Raw genomic sequence first — 12,996 nt, 5'->3', positions numbered from 1 at the left:
GCTGCGCTACAAACCCAGCGAGCAGAGTTCTATTCAGAATCACGACCAACACCAGTGACGATTATGTGAACCGGTCCTGGGCCTCCGCTAAGTCCACTCAGCCTCAAATGAGTACCTGGTGTGATATGTAAACATCACCACTCGGGAGACAAAGGCCGTGATGCTGGTCACCCACCCTCCCTTGTTTGCCGTGCTTGCCTTCATAGGTGCTCACTAACAGCACTTGCCCTAACAGTCTGTTAAAGGCAATATGGGATATCTTTGTTGTTGTATGTGTGTATGCTCGATATATGTGCGTGCGTCTGTGTTTCCAATATACTCTGCCTGGGTCTATGTGTGCTGTCATAGTTCCATCAGTGAGCTCCTCCAGCAGGCAAGGCAGCGTTGGCTGGGCCATGTATTCTGTATACTCAGCGGAAGGAAGAGGCGGGCACTCTCAGGTCCCATTCGTAAGCTATCGTCTACGCCGTGAAGCGGGAATCTGTGGTGGCCCTCACCCTTTTTACTCTGTTCCTTGCAGCAGTGCTCACAAGCGTGAGTGTAAATCTTAGCGCCGATATCTATATACGAACCTGGAGCGACAGCAAGCCATTTAATCTGGCTTGGCTACGTGCTAACACAAAATTGAGAGAACAGTGTGCGTCCAAGAACTTATTTTTCTCCGATGACACGGCCTTAGTTGCTCACAGCCGGAGTGACATTTAAGAAACCGCCAACCATTTTGCTGCATCAGCAAACCAATTTGGGCCAAAGATCAACACAAGTAAGACTGAGATGTTGTTACAACCAATAAAATGGACAAAATATAACCAATGGTGACTCAGAAATCTTTGTCAATGGTGAAGCTCTCAGAGATGTGTGAACTCGTTCACTTACCTGGGAAGCACCGTGTCTAATAACAACTCTGTAGACACGGAGATCTTATGGTGCCTTAAAGCTGTATCTAAGGCATTCAGTAGCCTTAATAAGCGCTTTTGGTCCCAGCATGGTAACAAATTGTCCACCAAAGTAAAGGTCTAACAGAGCAGTTGGTAATTCATTCAATGTACTTTACTCTGCAGAAACATTGCCACTATACAGACACCTGAACAAACTGATGAGCTTACAGCTGAAACATTTGAGACAAATCGTGAGGAACGAGTGGCAAGACCTGAATTCTGAGCACCGAGGTGCTGGCAAGAACTGAGATTGCCAGTGTAGATAGGCAAAAAGTTACGTGCTCTCGGTTGAGATGGTCAGAGCATGGAACTTGAATATGCCAGATCATGTTCTTAAGTTCCTTCCTTATGGTAAACTCGAACATGGCTAAAGTGTGTTCCTGTGGTGGCCAAAAAACTGTGCGCTACAAAGACGTCCTTAAAAGTCACGTCAAGACGGCAAATATGAATGTTGGGACACGTGGGAGGAAATGTCAGCCAGCGCTAAGTAGTGGAAGATAAGGCTGTAAGCCAACTCGGACAAGAGGCTTGAAGAAAACAGGGGGGAAAAAAGCTATCGCCATCAACACCAGCAGCAATGGCACAACACAAATCCCATCAAGTCGACGAACAACTCTTGGCCACAGTGTGGCCGATGCTTCCGCTCTAGGACTGGATTCCCATCCCACCAGCGTGCAGGAAAACCCTACTGCTTAGTTGTTCTCCACAGTCATCATTGTTCAGAGATGAACATCTGAAGAAGAAAAATAAGTTACCCAGCCACCACATGTCCAAGCAGCTTCTGTTTGGCTTGGATAGAGGGGGCTAAACGGGCATGACATGGGCTAGAAAGGAGGTAATGATAACGATGCATGTTTGATGTGTGCCTTGGTGTCTCAGAGGGCTGTACATCACAGTCCACATCAACGGGGCACCCCCAGTGCCCACTGTCTCTGTGGGCACGAGGTGACTCAACACCTGCCTCGTAATGGGCATTTGTTTTCACAATAGGGGGGGTGATTATTGCTTTGCGTTGTCTAGCCGAGGGGCACCAGCAGTGGCAGCTGTCCCTGTGCATTCGTCTGCTGCCAGCAGGGGTAGAGATGATTGCTCTGTTAATCCCAATTGAGTGATTTTTTGGGTTGATTTTTAGATGCGGTACATCTGGGCCCCGACGCCAGGAACACAATGACGTTCTCTTACGTATGACACCCCGGCGATATTTAATATCACACTGCAGCAGATATAGAATATCGTTGTAGTTATTAAATCCATGGTAATAATCAGTGACCACTGCCTTAAAACCATGAACCTCTGCAACAAAGCTGGCGATGTCGCCACCCCCAACATGGAGGCTGATGTGGGATGGGAGCTTATTGGATTCGCTGATGACTGCTAGCAGTGGTCAGGATTCACCACGGCCAGTCACCTCAGTCAGTCAAATCAACACTCTGGGTCTGCCCTGTGACCTCATGTTTGCTGTGTATCTTGTTTCAAAATTAAAACTCCGACTTTTAATACATTTTGCTAAAAAGATGAAGGTGTGTGTATGCATGCATGTCGTGTTTGTCATGTCTGTTTTATCTGCTGAGTGTGTTGTATGTGTACTCTATGTTCGAACTGTGTTCACCTTTTGATGTTAGTTACCTCTTACCAGTGTAGTGACACAGTTCGGAGACAGTTGTAAACGGAGGCACCTTCCTATTATTCTTGCATACAATGGGGACTACACGCACCCTACGTGTTGTGCACACTATATAGACATATATTGTACACACAATCGTCTATTGCCGGCGGCACTATCTAGCTAGAACAGTTGGCAGGCTGTCTAGCTAGCGGCACCCAGTGATGGTGAAGATGGCGGTGAAGATGGTGGCGACGATGGTGGCGAAACAGCAGCAAGGCGAGGGGATCCAGTTCCAGCAGCAGCTCTGAGCTCCCGCTCCGGGCTCCCTCTTATGCTCCCAGCATGACCTTGCTCCGCACTGGCCACGCCCCCCTTCTGGAACCTACTAGCAGGTTCCTGGGCTTCCAGATGGACCCCTTTATGAACTCTTCCTAAGTTGTCTTGTCCCGTATATACTGTCGCCTGCTGACGTGTGTGCTACCATACACTGCAGGTACCACTTTCGGACTTTCCGTCAGCAGCCAGTGCTATTACTGTACACCACTCTCACACACGCACTGAATTAGACTTTAAGGGGCATGTATCGACACCCCTTGCATTGACGATTTGTGTTGTGTTTTAATTCTTTATTTTACGTTTTGTGTGTCTGTGTCACAGGGCTACACTCTCCAATGGGAAAGGTAGGTCAGTCCACCTCCTCAGTCACGTTCGGATCTCTCACCCATGCAATGGATACTCGTTATTGACCTACACGTGATTTACAAATTTCTCGTTCTCATCCTCTTTGCTTCACCATCACCACCATACTCGGTGCTCATCATCTCACTGCAGCTTCGTGCACCTGGCAAGTGAGCCGATGAAGGAGACACCGTCTCGGGCTTCGCTCGACTTCGAGATGGCAACTCCACTGCAGGAGCGGATAAACGAGCTCCTGAGCGCATTCAGAACCTTCAGAGGCGAGGACCCTACATCAGCAGACCAGCCCAATCCCAAGACTTCTGAAGGGCATATAGCTGAAGTGCAGCGGAGGTCACCTCCAGTTAGTTTGCGGGAGAGGGCAGCTCCACATGAAGTTCAAGCAGCTGGAGCGTCTGCACAACCCACAGCCTCTCTGCACGGCCTTAGCAGAGCTGACATCATCATGACAAGTTAGTCACGCTGCGTACACAATGTTGCTGTTAGCTTGGCTCCAGTGAACGGCCAAAACGTTAACTCCAAAAAGAAGATTGTTACTGCAACTTAACCAGGAGTCGAAAACCAGCACTGGAAATCAGTAAAAGCTGCGTATTTAACTTGGACTGAATTCAAACCTTAATTAAAGTGAACATGTCAAAAGCTTTCACGACCAATGTGACGATGTATCATTGGTGTTTGGGTGAGACAGCGTAGGTAAAATACATTGTCATTAACCCGTCTCCACCCTACACAGCCAATTATAAAATTGTCACGTGATGAAAATAATACTTGGTAATGTATTACTGCTAGGAGAGCAATCCACAACATCTCACCATTCAGTCCAACGTTTCGCTGGTAATTTTGAAAATAAATAGGCGGTACGCTCTCCTGGAATAATACTATTATTAAACTTTGTCATTTTACCAGGTAAGGCCCACTGAGCTATATAAAGCTCTTTTTCAGAAGCAACTTGGTTATCAAAAATGATAGCCCAATGAGAAATGGCTAATCATGTGGACATTTATAGCAGTATTCAAATACTGTAAACGCGCAATGTTGATTCTAAATGTGGAGGAAAACCCGGAGGACCCGGAGGAAAATCCACCAATCACGGGGAGAGAGGGACATACAAACTCTTAATATATATGCATTAGGGTCAGAATCGAACCTACAATCTCCTCCATATCAGGCAAAAGAGTTACTCTCTCACCACGGAGGTGTTAAGATGTTCAAACAGCAAATAAACACCTATTGCAAGGAATCATCAAGTTTGCATTCACCATATTTCATGATTGTGGTAAAACATTCCAAAAAAACTTGCTCTGATAACACTAATGTATGCTTTACCCTAATGTATGCAGCATCCTCTATGGCCTTGTCTCACCACCGGTGTTAGACCAATGCCAAAAGGCAAAACAACACAAAGGCAATGCCAATATTAAAGCATTAATAGCTTAGGTTGAGCTATTTAACCTACGTAAACCTTTGTTATCGGTATCAAAATTATAAAAATAATCGTACTAAATAATAGGCTTTATCATTTCCCGGCAATAATACAGGAGGTGTTAAGATGTTCAAAAACCAAATAGACACACTTGTTGCAAGGAATCAGAGACTGCGTACATTATCACAGCATGTTTGTTTGTATGTTTTATCACAAGTGTGTGTAGGTTAATGTAGACTTGATACCTTGAGATATTCATTGTCTATTTGGTGCTAGAACATCTTAATACCTCCTGTTTTATTTCCAGAAAGGGTAAAACCTATTAATATTTTTTTCTTTATCTTGGATACTGGCACAAAAGGTATCCCATGGATATAAGTGCTCGACCCAAGCTATACGTGATGTGATACTTGCGATGCCTTTGTACTGTTCGCCTTTTGGCAATATCTTGTCTAAGACTCGTGGTGAGACAAGGCCAGAAATAAGGCTGTCTCTGGTGTAGGCCAATCAGTTTCAAAGACAATGCATACTACACTATGTAACACAATTTTTGTTCCTGGGTAGTAAGTGTTATTTCCTAATTGCTTATTCCTAAAAATTATAGAAAATTGCTATTATTCCCCACAAACTTTGCTTTTGTGACCTGGATATTGAAAGTATTTAATTTACCTATTTTCAATGATAAAACGGACGATTTTGTGTCTTTTTGTTCATCTATTTATACTAAAGTAATAAAAATGGACTCGGCCTTTATGGGCTGCGGCATGGCCGGGCTCCGCCCTTGGCCACGCTCTTTTCCAGATCCTTCCTGAAGACTCTGGCCACTACTTCCCTCTCCCCTCCTTTTGGGCTCCCCTTGCTACCTCGTCCGGTCACGTGCCCTCTCGGGGTCACCCAGACTGTCACGTCCTCACCCGACCTCTCTCTCACTGTCACCAGGACTATGCCCCCTCGTGCCGGCTTCCATGGCATACCCACTCTGGTGCCAGAGAGAGGCCCGAGATACACAGCTCCACTCTTGTGATGATAGCTGGTGCTAAACACCTTGATGACTCCATTTATGTCACTACACTAGTGAGCTTCTTGGATAATTCATTGCACTCCAGGATTTTCTTTATCTGTGGTCCAACGACGACACCAGCTTTGACCTTGCCTCAGACAGCTTAGGGAAGAAGTCTTGAAGGTACATGAAGGCTGCCGACTCCTTTATTACAGCTCTGACAAATTGTTTCATAAGGCCCAATTTGATGTGCAGTGGTGGCATCAGCACCTTCCGACGCTTCCTCTAATCTGCGACTTGCACACTTTCATCCAACAAGTTCCACTGGTTGAGCCTAGACGTCAAAAGTTCGGCATTGGACTTGGTGAAACCAAGATCTCTGATCAAGTCGTTGAGGTATTTTTTGGTTGGGGTAGTATGGGTTTCTCTCCTCAGCTCCACCTTTGACATTGTCATCTGGATCTACAACGTCTTCCTCGCTCTCTGACTTGCTGCTCTCTTCTAAAGACGGTTGCTCTTTCTCCGGAGGAGTGGGTACGGGGAGCTCATGGCAGTGTGGTACCGGGTTGATGGATGAAGGAAGGTCCGGATATGTGATAGCAGGTGAATTCTTTCCATTCTGACGTTTGGAGGGCCCACCATGCAGAAGTAGCAGTTGCTTGAGTGGTCAATGGGTTCCCGCTAAATTCTTGGGATAGCAAACTTCATGGCTCTCTTTTCCCCTCTGTACCATCCTACAAAAATACATTTATTTCACCCATGACTAATGTGTAAGAGATTCTCGCAACATTTTTAAGAAACGAAATATTTTTTCAATAACATTGAAAATTGTAAAACATTAAAAATTAAAAACTTTTACAATTTTAGAAATTTTATCAAATTTTATAACATAAAATTCCGATCCAGAATTGTCCATCTTACCTTCCAGAGTTTTTGTTTTTGCATTGCTCGTAGGTGCAATGAGGTGCCCAGGGTTTGTCTTGATCCCCGATAGGCATGCCGAAATATGCCCTGTCGGCCTCACACATCTTAGCAGATGCTTCCACAGAGTACTTTTTCGCTATTGTCTTGATAAATTGGCCGCAGGCATAACAAAATGCGTCTGCCAGATGCTTGCAGCCTCTTGATGCCATCTCAGAAAAATTCAGGTATGTATCTATTTAGGCAGCTGGAACTAAACTGAACTGGTGGGCTTAAGGCCCCTGTATTTATACTCCTATTTATATTACTGGAAAGTTCTAAAATCTTCTAGAAGTTACTCCAAGTTTACTCAGCACTGAATATATCTGTAATGTTCTGGAAAATAGGTAAATTTCTACATATCTCTGTCCTGGTCACAAAAGCAAAGTTTGTGGGGAATAATAGCCATTTTCTGTACTTTTAGGCAGAAGCAATTAGGAAATAACACTTACTACCCAGGAACAAAATAAAAACAATGTTACACAGTTACACAATTATTAGAGCATGTTTCTTTTCATGTTTTGCCACAAGTATGTGGTTAATGTAGGCTTTATGCCTTGCAAAATGTATCTAATTGGTGTTTGAACATCTAAAGACAACTCCTGTTTTATTGCCGGAGAGGGTAAAACCTATTCTTATTTTTGATCATCTTAACACCTATATTATTACAGGCAAAGGCTAAAGTCTAATAATTTTTTTCATGATTTGTTGGTACCGGTGGCAACAAGGGTCTTCCAAAGCTTCTCCAATCATTACAATGAGCATCATCAGGCAGACATTAAAACAATTCCTTCAGTCTCGGACCTTAAATAAGTGTCGTGACACAAACAAACACAGACATTAATAAACAACAACCGCCATCCACCACTAAGTGGTGGTGGCATCACCATGAAGTTTGCACCAATCACCTTGAGGCCACGTGAAGTGTCGAAGGCTCACTGGCATGAGGTCATGGGACAGACCGAGGTGCGAACGGTTGATCGACTGAGATGGTTGGCAGATGCACTACCTGTCTTCTCACTGTGCCAGCTTGCTGTGTTGGGGTCTTTGATGGATGGCTGCCACCACTATGAAAGTATGGTCGGTGCATCTTACAGGAGACAAGTGGATAGCTAGTAGGAAGATCACTTCCATGGTATGTCCTGGTAAAAAGGACATGGGCCCCTATTAACTGTTCCGTAACTATTTAGTCCAGCAGATGTAATTGCTTGGACCAATGATGTGTGAATGTGAAAATGCAGGTTACGTCCCCCGCATGGACCCGCCCCTCATTAGAAATAATGAACAGGTGACACCCTCCAAATGGACATCCCCCCTCCATTAATAATAATTAGCGGGTGACATCACTCCACATGGGGGGGGGGGGGGGGGGCGATGCGCCTCCTCCCCCGTTCTCAGCGTCAACTTATAACACACTGCAAAGGCAGAACCCTCACGTCACGCGATTTCCGTAACACTAAGGAGACATAGAAGTAAAAAGGACGTCATGATGAACAAGGGATTATAACCTTTAAATGAAATAAGTCTGTGTCACCGCGGCCTTACAAATTGCACACGAATGGATGCAATGAATATCACGTCGCGGTCTGCTTTTCGCTTGAAAGTTTCAGATTTACTGCAATACACCCGTTCTTGGATGGGCAAAAAGCTAGTTATCAAAATAAATGGAGTGTCCTTGTTGGCACGCGTGTTCTTCTACTGCTGACAGTTGTATTTGTGAGTATTTAATATTCCTTTGGTGTTCTTTCAGTCTCGTGCTTTCAGTCCTGTCTCAAGGTCTTAACTTTTCTGTTGCCCCACGTAAATCCCTGTCGAAGAGATAATTTCTGAAGTGGAATCGGCAATTAGACATCTCCCACATATAATCAAGCTGAAATGACTAGGCATGAAGTTGTTAAAATTAATGAGAACAGTAAACTGTCAAAAACAAATATTAACTTCAGTGAAGCAAAAGTCTTAAGAAAATTGAGAGCAAATAAAGATTTCCAAATTCTTGCTGCTGATGAGGGCCGATCAACTGTTGTGATGCCGAGTGAGGATTACGATAATAAAATCAAAAGATTTACTCGATGAAGGTACCTACCTTGGAACATAAAACAATGTCAATCATTGCCAAGTCATCAATTCCCAAGGAAGAGCAATATCTGATCAAACCAAGGGCATAAAAACCACCAAGTCGTTATGGGCTACCAAACATTCACAAACCTGATGTCCCATTAAAACCCATAGTTAGTACAATAGGCTCTTCCACATACAAATTCGCACAATATGTTATGAATTAAAAACAGCCCTACATTGGTAGGACCTCTTCGTTCATCAAAAACTCTGAACATCTTCTAAATATCATTAAATATATTAAGCTTAACCCTAATGCTATTCTCGTGAGTTTTGATGTGACCTCTGTTCACGAGGATTCCGGCCAACGAGTCAATTAAATCACTCAACACTCTGGGAAAGAACACAGGTTTAGCCAATGATATCCCACTACGAGCTGAACACTGTCTAAAGAACACCTCTTTCTCGTGTGAAGGTGACTTCTATAAACAAAAGGAAGGAGAAGCAATGAGCTCTCCTTTGTCTCCTGTGATAGCGAATTTGTACATGGAAGATTTTAAAACAAAAGCAATAGCTTCAAGCACACCAAAACCCTCTGCTTGGTTTAGATATGTGGATGACAGATTGGTGGTCTGGCCACACGGCAAAGATACACTTAACGAATTTCTAAATCATCTCAACTCGCAAAACTCATCCATCCAGCACACCATGGAAATGGCAGCTGACAGAACCCTACCATTTCTGGATATTGTGCTCGGACAGGGTTGAAATGGTAAAATAACACAGCGTTTACCGAAAGAAAACACACACTGACGCCTATATGAATGCAGAGTCACACCATCACCCTGCACAGACATCTGCTCTCATCACGATGCTCATTCATCGGGCTATGAAAGTGTCAGATAGTGATAGTCTGAGTAGTGAAATTAAACATGTTAAAGAAGCGCTGCAATTGAACGGTTACAATGATGCACAAATTAAAAGGGCATTACCAAAGCCAAATCAAATAACACGAGCATTGACACTGCCCAAGTAATTAAAACTGATAAACTAGCCAGATGTTTGGAAAAACAATACATCTGAGTCAGATTTGGTACGATGCGTAAAATACAGAAATGTATCTGGTACAAAAGATGTATTACCGAAGTTATCAACGTTATGTGTGTACCGGATTAATTGCACTTGTGGCTAATTCTATTTTGGGCAAACAGGACGTATGATTAGCACGAGACTAACATAACATCATTGAAATATTAAATACTCCCAAATACAACTGTCAGCAGTAGCAGAACACGCGTGCCAACAAGGATACTCAATTGATTTTGATCATGTTGAAGTTCTGTGCAAAACTAGTTACTACTGGCCAAGACTAATGAGATAATCTATCGAAATTTAAAGAAATAAAAATAATTTAACCGTTCGGTTAGCTAACGACTTAGTGCTGCGTGAAAGCGAATAATCAACTAATACATTGTTTAAATACATGCCTATACAGGCCACTATACTTCAATAGGGATTACCGGTGGTACAGCAATTTTAGTACACACAATGAACAGGAAGTACAAGATAAATGGGCTCGCATAATGCGCATGGATAATGTACGTTGACTCATTAATCCCCCCACACTTTGCGCAAGAAGAGCGCACAAGTGTTATACATCTACGCCTCTATATAAGGAACAAAACAGGTGGACTTCTCCGCAAATCTGGCTGTCGCCTGATGAAGCTAGTTGTAATTACTGGTGAAACGTCGTACTCAGTTTGTAAATGTTGTGGCTTGGCTCTCCAACACACCGGTGTGCTGGACTAGTGACTAATTGGCATTATCTGTTCACGTGACAACCCTTACTAATTGGCTGTGTTGGGTGGTGGCGAGATTCACGACACATTGATATATTTACGCGCTCTAACCGGAAAAACTTGGATTATGGAAGATAGACACACAGTTATATTTAGACAACACGATACAAACACGCCTAATAATTTGATCATGATGTTATCTTCACAGTTGGATGCTGACCAACTCTGGATATGAACTCAGCCCATGACCGTCTACTGATTTCCTCGGATGCCAGGACTATGACGGTGACCCATGACTCACAGGGCCGCCTCGATCACCCAAACCGCTTTAATCACTTCACACAAGCCCTGTGCTGCCAGAGCTTCTCGGTGGGTGAGCACTACTGGGAGGTGGACGTGGGGGGTGCTCGCTGGTGTCGGGTCGGAGTCGCGTACGGCACCATCCCACGGAAAGGGAAAGATGCTGCATGCTTCTTGGGAATGGGCGATGCATCCTGGTGCTTGGAGAAACACTGCCACCACTTTTCAGTGAGTCACGGTGGGGTGGAGACCTCGCTGCTGATGACAGAGCCTCCCCAGAGAGTCGGCGTTCACTTGCACTGGGACAGGGGCCTCCTGGAGTTTTACCGCACGGACACTATGGAGCTGCTCTACGAAACTCACCAACCATTCACTGATCCGCTTTACCCAGTGCTGGGGGTGTGGGGGTTGACTGAATCTGTGAGGATCTTAACGCCGCATGACAGTGGCTAAGATGTCATGCGACATGAAACAGCGGCCGTCCAGGAGTACCAAAAAATAATCATCAACCTGTCCCTTCCGATACATCAGGACATAAACCCAGTGCTGCCTATTCACCTAACATCATGCCACCCCTTCTGGATCACAGCAGCCACAAATACAAAAGAAGGCGAGAGATATAAGCAAGTCTGGACTGTGGCCGATGTCAAAAATAAAACATCTCGTACGGGACCCTACCTTCTAACCTCCCAGCTTCAACCTTCCACAACGCCAATGGTCGACCATCAACCGAATCAGGACCGGGGGGCGTGTGGCCGATGCGGCCACCTGATGCGCAAACAGTGCATCAAAGATTCGGCGGCCTAATATGACAGTGCATATTATTATCAGAGTTGTATTTTTTGTTTGCATTTTGACTGCTTGTGTTGTGGTTATTGCAAACATGATGCCTTGAATAAAGGTGGCAGTTTTTGTGCCAGTTAAAAGGGTAAAACCTATTCTTATAGGTGTTAAGATGTTAAAACACGAAAATGAAACTATTTTCACGTGTAATGAGAGAGCACCATCTAAAGGACGACGAGGGATTTTGCATAGTCACTGCTGGGTAACTAATATCCAATGAGAAGGAAGGGTTCCATCTGGGCCAAAGGTAACGGGCGGAGCTTGTGGGTATGTACGGGAACCATCGGGAAGGTTTCACAAGGGGCGTGGCTAGAGCCAGTGAGAGGACTCTTGGTCGGTGTGGGGAGCCTGGAGTCAGGACTACATCATCGCCTATCTCTACTCGCCACCGGCCACGTGGCGGGCTCTGCCAGCGAAGCCTTCTCTCCTTCCAGCGTGCTGCCAGCCAGCGGCGAGCGTGGAGAGAGGGAGAGACACGCTGAGACGGTGGAAGAGGGAGATCGCGCGTTACGGCAACAGAGAGAGAGGAAAGCCATCCGGAGAGAGAGCAGAGCTGTGCAGTCGTCGTTAATAATAAAAGACGCCAGTCCAGATTCGTCGTGGAAGTGCTTTATTACACAAGGAATCATGCGTGCATTAACCACAATACTTGTGGTCAGAATGCAAACAAAAAACACACTTTGATAGCATACAGTGAGGGAAAAAAGTATTTGATCCCCTGCTGATTTTGTACGTTTGCCCACTGACAAAGAAATGATCAGTCTATAATTGTAATGGTAGGTTTATTTGAACAGTGAGAGACTGAATAACAACAAAAGCCAGAAAAACGCATGTCAAAATTTTATGAATTGATTTGCATTTTAATGAGTGAAATGCAAATCAATTTATAGCTTCATCACGCGTGCCCTGTGTCATAGGTGTATATAGCAGAGGCCGATATAGATGATTTAAACATTTGTTTTATTTTACCAGGTGTAGCTCATTGAGCTATGTAGCTCTTTCAGAAGCGACCTGGCTATCACAAATGATAGCTCAACGAAGTTGCTGATCACAATGTGGAAATTTAGAGCAACCAAATACTATAAACACATAATTCTAAGTGTGGAGGGACCCAGTTAAGACCTAGCCACCGTAGCGAGAGATTGTAACCAAAATACCAAGAAAAAATAGTTATTTACTATTTAAAGCTTTCGTGACTGCAAGGATTCATCTTCTTTGGTTATTTCCGTAAAGTCACGTAGAATGAGAATAAAATAATAAATTGATACAATAAAATTTTCACGACGTTTCGACCACAACACAAGCGGCTTTCATCAGGTGAAGGGACGAGACTGTCTGGAGGACAGCGCTGGAGCGAACAAAGCCACGCTCAGATC

The 12,996-nt window shown here is 44.4% G+C and overlaps 1 long non-coding RNA gene across 1 annotated transcript; it reads left to right on the top strand.

The window, feature by feature from the left end:
* Positions 1-2,932: 2,932 nt before the first annotated feature.
* LOC142907633 (uncharacterized) lies at positions 2,933-12,631 on the top strand. Its single transcript, XR_012931145.1, has 3 exons — positions 2,933-3,224; positions 3,376-3,692; positions 10,686-12,631. It is a non-coding gene; the product is annotated as an uncharacterized LOC142907633 (long non-coding RNA).
* The last annotated feature ends 365 nt before the right edge of the window (positions 12,632-12,996 follow it).

Source organism: Petromyzon marinus, chromosome 80 (genome assembly GCF_048934315.1).
Source record: "Petromyzon marinus isolate PM22_M1 ecotype Great Lakes invasive population chromosome 80, UKy_Petmar_22M1.pri1.0, whole genome shotgun sequence".
Lineage (NCBI taxonomy): Eukaryota > Metazoa > Chordata > Hyperoartia > Petromyzontiformes > Petromyzontidae > Petromyzon > Petromyzon marinus.
This window is presented reverse-complemented; position numbering and strand designations above follow the sequence as displayed.